This window comes from Cydia splendana, chromosome 18 (assembly GCF_910591565.1).
Source record: "Cydia splendana chromosome 18, ilCydSple1.2, whole genome shotgun sequence".
NCBI classification, from domain to species: Eukaryota; Metazoa; Arthropoda; class Insecta; order Lepidoptera; family Tortricidae; genus Cydia; species Cydia splendana.
In genome coordinates, this window is record NC_085977.1 from 9,779,626 (window position 1) to 9,790,269 (window position 10,644).

The 10,644-nt window shown below is 34.9% G+C and overlaps 1 protein-coding gene across 1 annotated transcript in view; it reads left to right on the forward strand.

The window, feature by feature from the left end:
- The window catches only part of LOC134799571 (uncharacterized), a 501,594-nt gene that overhangs the window by 386,727 nt on the left and 104,223 nt on the right, over positions 1-10,644 (forward strand). The gene's annotated exons all lie outside the window — the stretch shown is intronic.

Here is a 10,644-nt window from a genome sequence, read left to right on the forward strand (position 1 = left end):
TCCCGTTTGCGGTTCTAATATAACCCTTCATTCAAGAAACTTTAGATGCGACTGACGAATAATCATCAAATCAAAAGTTAAATGTTATCAAATAAATATTAACGAACTTACTTTACGCTTCGTTTCATGTTATCAAAACAAAACACGGTAAGATGAACACTTGAAATTTAATTACGTTAAGGGCATCGGATCCAAGCTTATCTTGTAATGAATTCAATCGCTGCCCTTCATTCGGGTATTCCCATTAAGTTGGCCTCTGTTTATTACTCGGCTTCTTAAGGTGCAGTGCACGGGCTCGGGGAACGGAGTTTTCGAAAAGTCGTAGCCTTTTTACGGTGACAATACGGTTGGCAAAAATTATTTTTCTTCGTATTTTCACGGAAACGTACGCATATGTCTTGCTATTTCAGTTAGTCTCGGTACAAAAAGTACTGACGTTGACTGAAGTAGCATGACAAATACGAATTATGCACATCTGTAGAAATCTTGAGGCCTTTCTCTAGGGACTTCAGCGATTTTAATCCTGAGTTTTTGACTTTCGCTGGATAAAAAAAAACACGAACAGTCTAAAAGGCACTTTAAAAAAATATACCTAATGAATTTGTACAAAAACTAAAAATATGAAAATATTTCTAAAAATGAGCAATATTATGCTTGAGGGAACTCAGCGACTACTTTTTTTTATTATTAAAACACAAAAAATTAAAATTCAACAACTTGATACTCGTATTACTTATGATTGTTGTAATAAATGCTTTAGTTACTTGATACTCGTATCCGTGATCCACCTCCCTCACGCTTATTCTTAGTGAGAGTGAAAGAAGACCACGAACCTACTGGGCCTTAAGACGGATCCTGACTAGTCAGAAGGTTGCCTAGATCAACTACAAACGGTCTGCACAGTGTTAATAGTTGTAGGACTGCTTTCGAGGTATCTTATCCTATTTACATGTCTCAATTTATTCTAATTCACATAGTATCAAGAATAATAACTTTATATGAGAGGAAAGACGCAGCTCTGCTATTTGAGTTTAACTTTAATCACGATGGGTGGAGGCAGATTTTGTTAATTTTCGGTTTATTAATCTTAATTTTTTTTTTCAGTAACTATTAATCATTTATTTACAAATTATTAATTTTGATTATAATGTTATTGTACCTACTACATAATCTGAATTAAAAAATTAAATATAGTATTTTATTAATTAATATTATTGTGTGAAGTTAATTGTTAATAATGCAACTTTAGTCTCAATAATGGCCCTGGCTGCCTTAAATGTTTACATGTTTAATCACAATCAGACTATTTTCCACTTTTATGATGCTGGATAAAATTTGAAATATTTTTTACAATTTTCACGGCACATGTCCCGAAGCGAATATGTTCTGGAGATTTGTTTCTGCGTCAGAAGGACTCGAGTCTAAGCTAAGTCCTTTGCCGGCGCATATCACGAATATTATACCGGTAGAAACATCCGTGTATATTTGTGAAATATATTATAACTACCTATCATATTTGTAGAATATACCTATTACAACTACCACCTTTCATATCTCGCTCAATAATTCGCTTTTAGATCTTCAATAATTTGATTTTACGGTGTACCGTGATCTGCGAAATTGCATGGATAAATTATGAATGAAATCACTGATATGCCTGGTAGAGAATGCCTTATGGCATTAAGTTCGCCTTTAGTACAGTGTATTTTCTTATGTGCAATAAAGATTAAATAAAATAAATAAATAAAGTCGCCATATTCTTTCCCTCTTTTATCTTTGCCACGATTTCGTTTCATATTTAATAAAGTGATATTTCACGCGTTAGACATTTTTATTAGCGCGACATACTAAAATTAATATCAATGTTGACAACATATCTTAAATTGAATATCTTAAACTTGAGGAAGATTGCTTTGTTTGCCCTGTTCTATTTTCTACTGTTCAATCTGTTCATCGCCTTACATGTGAACTATTCCAACTAGTCTGAGCTTAGACGTAATGAATATTAATTACCATGAATATCTCGACGGGGCGGGCCGAGTGCTGGAATCAATTCGAACACGTATCTACCTGCTCGCACTGGGAACTGTCTGATATCTTCCGAGACCCTTAACCGCTTAAATTTCATTATCTTAATGCATAATAGTGTGGCTTAGGAATTAGGTACATTTTAGTATTTATTTAGTAAAATAAATTAGAACAACATTCACCACTTCATCTAGTGGACAATTTACAAGTATTTTCGTGCCTAACTGAAGATAATTCGGTTTTTAAATGTTGACAGAAGACATTCCAACCGGGCCAGCACATGATTGTCCATGATGCCGGTTGTTAATGTCGCTGTGCGAGTTTGACATCACTATAATTATGCACCTGCAATAGAGATAGCAACACGCGGGTCAAAGTACTAAATTCTCTGGAAAATTGGAAAGGTTGTATGTGAATTTCAGTATCTTTCACACTTAGTTACTGAAATTCACATACAACCTTTCCAACGAAAATATCATAAAAGCAGAATCTAAACCAATTTAAGCATACAAATGTAACATCCATTTATGAGAGTTACGAAGTGCAAGAATGGTTGTAAAATAAGTTAACATTTAAAAAAGAGCGATTCTTTCTCTGGTAAATCGAATTCTCGTTTGTCTAGCGAGTCAACTCGCGTAACCCGCTTTTTAACGGATATCATTTCTGCGAGGATATGTCCTACAAATAGGGTTGTATCTAAACAGCCATAATATTCTTTATGTATTTTTTAGATAACAAAATTGAAGCACTGGTAGCCTAGCGGTAAAAGCGTGCGACTTTCAATCCGGATGTCGCGGGTTCAAACCTCGGCTCGTAGCCGATGAGTTTTTCGGCTCGGTTCGGTTCGGTTCATTTGATATTTACCAGTCGCTTTTCGGTGAAAACATCGTGAGGAAACCGGACTCATCCCAACAAGGCCTAGTTTCCCCTCTGGGTTGGAAGGTCAGACGGCAGTCGCTTTCGTAAAAACTAGTAAACTAGGTACGCCTCGGGATTAGTTGCCAAGCGGACCCACCGTCTAAATGAGGCCTAAACGTCAAAGTGGTGTTCAAGATTTTGAGGACAAAGCAATGATACGTGTCTTATTTATACCTGTGTCGGCATTTAAAGTAACGACATCACTACACCTTATAAAACACAGTCCCCCGCCGCGTCTGTTTGTTTGTGTGTTTGTATGTTCGCTATAAGCTCAAAAACTACTAAACGAGAGTGATTCTTTAAAAAGGTTTAGGTGTATATTTGTTAACCCGTGCGAAGCCGGGGTGGGTCACTAGTGCAAATTAAATCATTGTTATTGTTATTATGACATATGAACCAACTCTAAAATACTAAAACTATTTTCTTTCTTTGACATAATGTAAACAATTGTCTCCGAAACCATTTCAATTACGCAGGACATACACGGGGTCAAACCGGTAGCTCTTATGATCCTCTATCACTGGCCTCCCTTTTATCGGTTCTAAACGTGACATCATCTGTAATCTGTATAATATATTCGCCGCTATTGCACTTACAAACTTGTTAGAACGTGACAGAGTAAATCCGTGGGTACTTAAGCGATAAAAGCATGGTTATTTTATTATATAGGTATTCGCGACAGCGGCAAACCGATACCGGATCAATTCTACTTAATAATGTAGCCGTACAGTTCACGATGTGTCAAAGAGCGCCCAAGTTACTTGCGAGTATTTAACCACAGCGTTATTACACCAGTTTATTGAATGAGTTTTTAATTATGTACGAGTGTTAAATTTCACGTAGGTACTCTATTAATAAATCAGCCGCGTGGCATCCCTAGCGATGGTGGACGTGGCATTATTTATGTGAGTGCAAGAGCGAGCTGTCAGTGGTTGTATGCAAGTTTAATGCATGTCTCCAGTTGGCCGCTCTCCAAATCCACGGCGACTCATATTTGAAAATAAAAAAGATTTCTGTAACTTCACTGATTTAAATTTATAATTCTTTGTTTTGCCATATAAGCTTATACCGGTATTATAAAGTATATTTATACATTTTTTATCACTGGTAACTCGTGATGATCATGACCCCCGCGATACAGGCCATACCTAGTGCGGGGTTCACTGTAACGTGTTTGTTAAACTTTTATTGTCAATAAAAATATTGTTATTGTTATGATTTAGAAGCTAAGCTGCCTGTAAGTTACAATATCACCTCGTTGTATAAGTAAAGGTTTTTTTCTACTTACGCGTTGTAGCTCATATTGTCACATATACAGGAGAGTCCAGGAAATTATCACATTCACTCACTATTTATGCACGTATATAACACGTATACGTATAATATAAGATTCCACTGCACTTTGTGTTCAATCTGCCTTCAAAACTATCCGATCATTATAAATTAGTTTATTATGGCTGATACACCAAACTACCACTAAACTAGTACTAATAAACCAAACTCCTACTTTCGTTATCATCAGCTTTCTGAATTGTGTTTGACTCTCAATATTTATAACACTGATTTAAGAGATGTAGTTTTTCATATTAAAATATAGTGTCACAAACAAACGAAACAATTACAATTATTGGCATGACATGATAGTCAACAAATTTATTTTTTAAGTTTTCTCTAATACCATAGAGTATCTTATACGAGCCTTAAAAGGAAGTACTTACAATAAAAATGCCAAAGGAATCATCTGCATTTAAAAAGTAACAAATGTGTGCAAATGAAAACCTTTGTTTTAATTTATCTTTAATTATTGCATAAATTGCATAGAGCGTTAGCGAAGGTCTCCGTTTCAGCCTGGGCAAAATTGCTTTCGTATATCCGGATCAAAGAATATAATACTCACTGTCCGGATGTTCTCGGACATTATTATACTATACGGCAACGTCTACGTATTTACTTTCTATACATCTCGCTCGCACTAATATGTCAGTACGAGCGAGATGCATATAAAGTAAGTTACGTTCACGCTAGCGTTTATGTCAGTGACAAACTGGTGGCCACACAAACACCAATTCGCAATTCTCAACCGATTTTCGGGAAATTTTGGGAGCAGGCCGCGTAGTCAAGATGCCAATGTCACGCACCGTAGCGATCGAAACGCAACTGTCACTCAGCCGTCAGCCGTATTCGAACAATGAGATACGTCAAATACTAGATATTGAAACGATATGGATTGGATATGTCAGTGTCAAACAAGTGTCAAAAGTGACGTTTTTGTTTGAAGAATCGGCTTTCGAATACGGCTGACGGTCGCACTAATATGGAAGAGTGATAGAGAGACATCATAAAGCTTTTCGTTGTCGAAGCGATAGCGATTGTAACCTTGGCTAGGCCGGCTGGTTCGATAATCAAATAAAATAGATTTTTTTGTCAATTCAATTTTGGAAATTGTTTAAAATGGCGGAGCCTACAGCCATGTTCGAACTTTAAGATACGTCAAATAATTATATAAGTCATTTATTTACATACAATATATATACAGTGGTACTACTAAACTAAATTAATAGCTAGCTTAAATCTAAAATAGACCCTTTACGTTTCTTCAAACAAAAACTTCACTTTTGACACTTGTTTGACACTGACATATCCAATCTATATCGTTTCCATATCTATTATTTGACGTATCTCATTGTTCGAATACGGCTGCTACATTTATTCAGTTTAGTTACACAGACCACTCTCGTTAATTCAAACCTGTGATAATTCGGACCTCTCTATAATTCGAAGTTATCACGAGTTCCCTAGAAAATCTCTTTATATTTCGAAATAATTCAATACATTTTTAAGCACTTGGTAATTCGAACAAAAAAATCATCACTACGTAACAAAACGACGCGTTAATTCGAACTCATAGGCGTCAAACACTCGACAATTCAAAGTTATCAGATTGCAGAGGTAAGTGTAAGTACCCTACATTTTGAGACAAGTTCAAGTTCATCGTTGCACGAGCATTAGTTCTTGTAAAATCATTTCCGGCACTAGGTATTTCTGATAAAAAAAGGTATTGATCAGTCTCAGCAATGTGCTTTGAAGCTGTTTGAAGCAACTTCACGAAGACTAATAATTCATTCACAATGTGCATCTAAATATATACCTCTAACCTTTGGATATTGTTATAAAATTAGCATTTAATAAATCATAATTGATTATTACTCAATAATTCGAAGTTTCATATTTTTTCTCTCAAAAATTTCGAACTATTTGATATTTCAAACTCTCGATAATTCGTAATATTTTAAAAGTCCCTTGAGTTTCGAATTAATGAGAGTCGACTGTACTTGCGATGTCTACAGCTCACAAAGCCACTAGTTTAGTATGTAACGAAATATTTTTCTTCTTCTTGTAAAATATAAACTCTTATCGTAAAAGAATGATTTATCGTAAATCGAACAACATGAATATTTCCATATGCCGCTTTGATGTCTTCCGAGTATTGCAGTCGAGCCTGAATTTCCCTATGAAAACAGAGTCTAAATATTCAAACGCAAAAGCACGAATAAAAATAACAATGTTATTTTGACTTAATTTCTCAAGCCCTTTAATATTTCAAGCTAAGCATCTCGTGTGTTATTTAATAAGAAATGAATAGCTACCTAAATTGCTACTAAAATAATACATTTATTTTCATAAGTAATGGTAGCTATTAGGTACAAAGGAGCTTTGAAGTCAGACTTTATTATTTAAATATATATCGCCAAATAGGCAACCTCCACTAAAACTTGAACATATATTATTCAACAAGCTTGAACTATTCGGATAACGAAGAAGAAAAACGTTTTATGGTGGTCCCACACTGATCGTTACATAACGTTATAGAACATTGTGTGACAGGGACAACATAATAAAACACTTTGATAGTGTTTTATCATGTTGTCCTAACAGCCTGTGTGGGACCACGATTAGCCAAGCATTTTATGTGAAACTATGTTCAGCTACATGTACGAGTAACTGTAACAATTTCACGTTGCACCCCGGCAGAGGGTACTGCTCGAATCATATTCTTCCACTGCCTACGGTCCTTGGCAGCTTGATATTTTATTTATCATTTTATTTTTACAAAGTCGATTATGAAATATAATTACAATTTACCTTTTATACATTTTCATAAAATTATCTTGATATGATCATTGATCGTATTTTCAGAATTTCTTCCATCACACCACAAACGTCTATTTCTTGGCAGGAGTTACCTTTTTGTCATCGGTGTTGGTCTTGGATAGATTGTAATTGGTGGCAACCGAATGTTAGCGATTTCCTAACATACTCTACCCTTTATTAGTTCTCCTATTAATAAGTATTTAGTACCTATTAAGCATATTATATAATGTATGGTAAAGGTAAAGGTAAATGCAATATGTAATTCTTATCTGCATGTAATCTTATGAAATATAGCAAAGTCCTACCCCTTTTTAAATCGGGTGATTCGAGTGATATGGCTAATTTCCGTCCAATATCAATACTTCCTGTACTAAGTAAAGTTTTTGAAAAGTTAATGTTAAATGATCTACTGGGTCACTTCAACAGACATAATAGTTAGGGAGGCGAGGTAGCTAAATGGCGTAATTCAACGGCGCCGTCGAGACCTATCAAAATCGAAAGATAAAATAATTTCGAAAAGAAAAGCTCGTATGGCAAAAACTATTTTAGCGGTGGGTTTGGCGTGTACGGTTTTTCAAAAATGTTAAAAAAAAACAGTTACTTGGGCATTCTCGAGCGCGTCAGATATTCATACTACGTATGCCCCGAGTGCCTCTGATAACAACGGTATACTAATCTGCCGGTTTGCGTGGTGGGGGTAGGCATATAAAGTAGTCAAAAATGCAAAAAAAAAAATTTACTCGAGCGCGTCAGATTTTCGGAAGGGGTGTTAAGTAGGCCCCAAGGAAGCTTCCTTTAAAAAAACTGACGATTTCGGCGTGACGATAAGTTACGATGAATTTTTGAAAATGCAAAAAAAAAAAGTTTTTTTGAAATACTCGAGCGCGTCAGATTTTCATAGGGGAGGTTTATCTCGGTATCCTGAAAGCATATTTTTTTAATCTGACAAAAATGTTGGTGGGTTCTCTTAATCTGACCGAAAAAGGTTTTTTGGTTTCTTTTTTTTCCTTTCTTTCTCCTTGATAAAACGGGGAATTTAAGAATGACAATAAAATTACCTTTTTTGTTTATTTAAACTTCTTTTTTGTAAAATGTATCGTTCGCGACTTATATGCCGCAACGCGTTCTTAGGAAGACGAAATGGCTCCTCCACACTTCCGGTCATGCGGAAACCGGCAGATTTTGTATTTTTAGTAAGTTTTAGATTATATTCTTCAAAATAAAAAATAAAAAAATCGCGCTCGAGAATGCCGGATTAACGTTTTTTTTTTACAAGTTCGCGACCCTATAACTCGGCGGCGTCAAGGACTTATCGTCAGATTAGTTAAATTTAGTCTTTAAACACTAAAATCAACCCCCAATATCTTAATCTGAGGCGCTCGAGTATTTCAGACTATCCATTTTTTTTTACTAATCTGATCGTCTATCCTAGGCGCGCGTCACTACATATAGAGCTAAATACTTTACAAGGTTGTTCTATTAGGTCTAAGGTATCTCTCATATCTTAAACTGCCACGCTCGAGTATTGCCGAAAATTCCCCTATTTGCCTCCCTAACTATAATTTACTTACAAGCAATCAGTTTGGTTTCACAAGGGGCCGTTCCACGACCGATGCTGCTTCGGTACTCATTAAACATATTTATGATATTTGGGAAAATTCTTGTGATGCAATTGGCATATTTTGTGATCTTTCTAAAGCATTTGATTGTGTGGATCATGGAACGCTCATTTTGAAATTAGAACACTATGGTCTGTCAGAAAATGCTCTAAGCTTTATGTCTTCTTACCTTAGCAATAGAACACAAACAGTTGTTGTAAACAAAACCCGGTCTAGCGGAACTGTAGTCCAATTAGGAGTGCCACAAGGTTCTATTTTGGGTCCATTCCTGTTTTTGGTTTATATAAATGATTCGCCACGTGTAGTAAAAAATCTTTGTGAAATTGTTCTTCTTGCTGATGACACATCGTTACTTTTTAAGGTTGATCGGAAATCTACCGATTACAGTGTAATTAACAGCACACTCGTTGATGTACTTAACTGGTTTACTATGAACAATTTGCTTCTTAATGCTAAGAAAACTAAATGCATTAGACTTTTTTTTGCCGAATGTTAAACCAATCGATACTTAGAGATGGTAGATAAAGCACTGTTTCTTGGTTTAACATTGGACAAAAATCTACAATGGAGTCCTCATATAGGAACACTAGCAAACAAATTAAGTTCGGCCGCTTACGCCGTGAGGAGAATAAGACAATTGACTAATGTTGAAACAGCTCGCCTTGTTATTATAGTTATTTTCATAGTGTAATGTCATATGGTATTCTGGTTTGGGGCAAAGCAGCTGACATACAGACTATATTTGTCTTACAAAAGAGAGCCATTCGTTCTATATATAATTTAAGAGTGCGTGAATCATTAAGAGAACTTTTCAAAGAAATTAATATTTTAACTGTAGCTTCCCAATACATATATGATAGTATTATTTATGTTGTTAAGAATCTAGACACCTTCACTAAGAATTCTGATGTCCATAACTATAATACTAGAAATAAAAATAAGCTTGCTATCAAAAAGTTTCGTGTACGTAAAGTACAAAAGTCATTCGTTGGGCAATGCATTCATTTTTATAACAAGTTACCTGAGGATGCTTTAAGATTACCCTTTCCAGCTCTTAAGAATTACCTAAAAAAGTCATTGATGTTGAAGGCTTATTATAGAGTCGAGGACTACTTGACAGACAAACATGCATGGTCCAAACCAGAAACTGTAATAAAAACAAGTAGCAATTAAAAGCATTGTATTATGTGTAGAGTTATAGGTGACTCAGCTCAGATAAGAAAGCACATCAAATTTTATGAAGGCATCTCATGACAATCAGTCAGATTCATATAATATGTATTCTCATTTCTTTTATTGACTTTATTTTCTTTTACTTTTGTAAGAATTTGATATGTTTTCTGAAAGAGCTACGTATTTGTATGATTTCATGTACATATATGTTTTTTTTTTAATCATATTTATATAAAGTTATATACTTACTGAGTATAATTGCATGAATTCTATAGTACTTAATTTAAATTGTATTTTTCTTATTTACTCGTAATGCGTGTTAATTATAAGATGTAATAATGTTTTGAAAAGATATGTCCCGCCGAGTTTGTTGCCGGTCCCGTATTGGGATACCCTCCTCCAATTGAGGGGGGATTTAAATCTTCTCGAGGCAGAGGTGTACGGTTGGAGCCGGTATAGTTTTATTTGACGTTCAAAAGCGCATTGTAATATGCCTACTTGAATAAACTATTTTTTATCTTTTATCTTTATCTTTAATGTTTCAGTAAAAACTATGAATAATAACCTAATAATATAAAATATAATAGTTTTAACTAATTTAATTTAAAATATTTATTGAGCTGGGTGTAAATCTATCGAATAGAGCAAATGGAGCGGACTGGATCCGATCCCACGCAAAACTGTACTTACCTTCAAACTTTTTACATTATCAAATTATGGGGTTCGCATTAAACGTTAATTTCCAATTTAAGGA